Source organism: Grammomys surdaster, unplaced genomic scaffold, assembly GCF_004785775.1.
Source record: "Grammomys surdaster isolate TR1022 unplaced genomic scaffold, NIH_TR_1.0 188, whole genome shotgun sequence".
NCBI lineage: Eukaryota > Metazoa > Chordata > Mammalia > Rodentia > Muridae > Grammomys > Grammomys surdaster.
In genome coordinates, this window is record NW_021604633.1 from 5769725 (window position 1) to 5773983 (window position 4259).

Genomic DNA, 4259 nt, shown 5'->3' on the forward strand with positions numbered 1-4259 from the left:
ATTTATTGCAAATTCCAGAGTCCAGAGTTGAAACTCTAAAAGGAGCCATGGCCTTCCCTGGGTGAGCACATTCTTGAAGAAGAAAGGGGAAAGGAGAGGTAGCACTAATGGGTAGAGCACTGACCCCAGGAAAACAAACCTAGGGTGCAAACAGCCTAAGGTCCATGTGGTGCAGGACATGTCTCTGCCTCAAGCTGTTGACAGTGTGTGAGGGGGGCAAAACAGAAGGAAGAAAGATCTTTTCATAAGAATAATTATGATTCTTGTTCTCAGTGAAGGAAAACCATATGACTATAAAAGCATGCTCATGATCATATTGTAAACATACTACATATATTGATTTGTCTGTATACTATACTATGTTACACATTCTGACACATGAATGTAGAGAAATGTAGAAAATTACACTAGAATATCATTGTGGCAGGCATATTGCTCAAGATGATATCTGGCCTCTTCTCCATTGTTACATTTCTATTGTAAAAAAGAAGGTATGTTTGTAAGACTGAGAAATTTTTGGAAAGGCCACTCCTGGCAGGGAAGCAGGTAGGCTGACTGTAGATCTTCTCCTCTTCTTCCTCTCCTCCAGGTCCAATCCTCTAGTCTTGTTCCTGGCTCTGTAACAGAACACCTGCTAAAGTCTTCCTTTCTACTCTGTCCATATTCCCTGTGGATCCCACATACCTTCTCCTAACCTCCCTCCCCCAATGCATTGCTTTATCTCAACTTCCAACTCCAGCAGGCTCTCTCTGCTAACCCAGACTACTTCTGCCAAGAAAGCAGGTAGACTGTCTACAGATTATCCCCACCTTCCATTCCTGCAGATCCAATCCTCCAGCTCTTAACAGATCTTCTGCAGTGACCTCTCTTCAGCCTCTGCCTTTATTTCAAAGAGACTAAGTAAGAAGATTCTGAATGAACACCCTGATTTTCTTCCTCATGTGACTCCTTTCAGATCCCTAGCTTATCCCCATTTCTAAGCGTCAGCTCCCCATAAATAGAAACATTTTACCTGGAATCCCCAGTGGCCACACCTATCAGGTCCTTAGAAAATTTCTTATCAGGCAACACACAGCCAATACACTCTCCAAAAATCCAGAGAGAAAACAAAAAACGAGGAAGAAAGCATCTGCTCAACAAAGACAAAACCGAATATCAGCACCTAGAAATTATATTTTCCCAAGCAGATGACTAGATACAAGAGTAAAACCACAATCAGTAATAGTCAGGGCCATATGTGCCTCCACTAGAGCCCATCAGCCATACAACAGAAGACCCAGAATACTCCAGCATAGCTGAAGAACAAGAAAAACATACCTTAAGGTAGGCTTTATAAAGATTAAAGAGGTCCTTAAAGAAGAAATGAATAAATCTTGTTAATGAAATCCAGGAAAACACAGTGGGAAGAAATGAATAAATTACTTAAAGAAATCCAGAAAAACATAAACAAACATTGTAAGGAAATGAATAAAACTGCTCTAAACCAAAAAATGGAAATAATAGAATAAAATCAATAAATAAAACCCAAACTGATCTAATTCTGGAAATGAAAAATGTAGGAACTTGCAAAGGAACTAGAGGCAAGCTTCACCAACAGAATACAAGAGATAGAGGAGGAAATGTCAGGCATTGAAGATGCAGTAGAAGAAATAGATACATCAGTTAAACAAAATGTTAGATCTAAAAATCTTCTGAAACAAAATATCCAAGAAGAAAGGAAGGAGAAAAATGCAGCTCAAAGACACAGGGAGTATCTTCAATAAACTGGTAGTAGAAAATAGTCCTGATATAAACTAGGATCTGCCTATAAAGGTACAAAAATCATACAGAACACTAAATAGGTTGGACCAGAAAAGAAAGTCTCATCAGCACATTAATAAAGGTACAGAAAAAAAAATATTAAAAACTGCAAAAGAAAAAGACAAAGTAACATACAAAGTTACACCTGAATTCTCAGTTAGATACTCCAAAAACAAGAAGGGCCTGGACAGCCCAGACTATTAAAACCAGAAAACCTTCAATCACATATATGGAGAAAATAAGATATTCCATAGTAAAGCCAAATTTAGTCAATATTTATCTACAAATCCAGCCCTACAGAAGGTGCTAGAAAGAAAACTCCAACATAAGGAGGTTAATTACAACCATAAAAACACAGGAAGTAAATAATCTTACAAAAAAATCAAAAGAAAAGGAAACTCACATACCACCACCTCTGCCACTGTCGCTGCTGCTGCCATCACCACTACCAACAACAACAACAACAAAATAACAGTAGTAAATAATAATCAGTCATTGATATCTTTGAATAAAATGAATTCATATACACACACAAATACAGACTAAATGAATGGATATGAAAACAGGATTCAGCCTTTTTCTACATCCAAGAAACACACATCAATAATCAGGAGACATCATATTTCAGGGTAAAGGATTAGAAGAGTCTATTACCAACTAATAAGCTGGTATAGCATTTTTAATACCTAACAAAATAGTATTCAAATAAAAACTAATCAGAAAAGAAAGAGAAGGAAAAAATTTTCATCAAAGGAAAAATTCACCAATATGACATTGCAATAACATCTATGCCCCAAACACCAGGGCACCCAAGTTTGTAAAAAAAATGCTACCAGAGCTTAAATCCCATATCAACCCTCATATATTGATAGTGGTAGACTTCAATACCCCAATCTCACCAATATACAGTCACCCAAGCCAAAACTAAATAGAGAAAGCTGGAGCTAACAAGCATTATAAATCTAATGGAGAGAGCAGCCAAGATGGCCGACTTCGGGGATCGGGTTTTCGGATGAGGAGAAGGTACGCATAGCCGCTAAATTTATCACCCATGCACCCCCAGGGGAATTTAATGAAGTATTCAATGATGTCCGGCTATTGCTTAATAATGACAATCTTCTCAGGGAAGGGGCAGCACATGCATTTGCCCAGTATAACATGGATCAGTTCATACCTGTGAAGATAGAAGGCTAAGATGACCAGGTCTTAATTACAGAGCATGGTGACCTTGGTAACAGCAGATTTTTAGATCCAAGAAACAAAATTTCCTTTAAGTTTGATCATTTACGGAAAGAAGCAAGTGACCCACAGCCAGAGGATGTGGATGGAGGCCTGAAGTCTTGGAGGGAATCGTGTGACAATGCTCTAAGAGCCTATGTGAAAGATCATTATTCCAACGGCTTCTGTACTGTTTACGCTAAAACTATAGACGGGCAACAGACCATTATTGCATGTATTGAAAGCCACCAGTTTCAACCTAAAAACTTCTGGAATGGTCGCTGGAGATCAGAGTGGAAGTTCACCATCACACCACCTACAGTCCAGGTGGTTGGAGTGCTCAAGATTCAGGTTCATTATTATGAAGATGGCAATGTTCAGTTGGTTAGTCATAAAGATGTACAGGACTCAGTAACTGTTTCTAATGAAGTCCAAACTGCCAAGGAGTTTATTAAAATCATAGAGAGTGCAGAAAATGAGTATCAGACAGCAATTAGTGAAAATTATCAAACTATGTCAGACACCACGTTCAAGGCCTTGCGCCGGCAGCTTCCAGTTACCCGCACCAAAATCGACTGGAACAAGATACTCAGTTACAAGATTGGCAAAGAAATGCAGAATGCTTGAAGGCCGTCTGTAGGGGTCTCCAGTACATGGAAAGAAAAGGATTCAACACGGTGTGGTCATATGATAAATACGTGATTTATAAACAAACAAGAGTGATATTTTGCTAGTTAACAAAGTTAACAGATCTTCTAGCCTCATGGAATACTGTTGAACCTACAGCACTGTCTTGATTCTTTCGTGTGTGTGTGTGTGTGTGTGTGTGTGTGTGTTCTCTCTTGTATTTAATTGTCTGTACTAACTATACTTGTAAATCTTTTTTTTTTAATTCTGCTACATTTAATGTCAAAGAGATATATCCTGAAGTCATTTTACTGTTTAGAAAATTTCCTAGCCATGAAGTCCCATGACTGGTTTTTACAGAGTATCTGTTGAATACTTTTTACCCCTATGCTTTAAAGCACTTCCAGTACTTCGGTGGCTTTTAGTGATCCACCAATTGCTAAAGAGACTATGCTACCAAGAGCTAAGTGGACAATACACTCCTTCTCTGTCCAACTGCTTTGATCATTTATAGCATCTCAGAATTGTAGCTTTCAGACATTTGGATTTGGGGCTTTTGGGGTCCATGTTGGGAGACAAAGGAAGTTTCCTGGAAATTCCATGGCAGCAGCTTC

General features: G+C 38.6%; 1 pseudogene; it reads left to right on the plus strand.

Moving 5' to 3' along the window:
* The first annotated feature begins 2783 nt into the window (after positions 1–2783).
* On the plus strand, positions 2784–3732 carry LOC114622416 (annotated as a pseudogene).
* Positions 3733–4259: the final 527 nt, after the last annotated feature.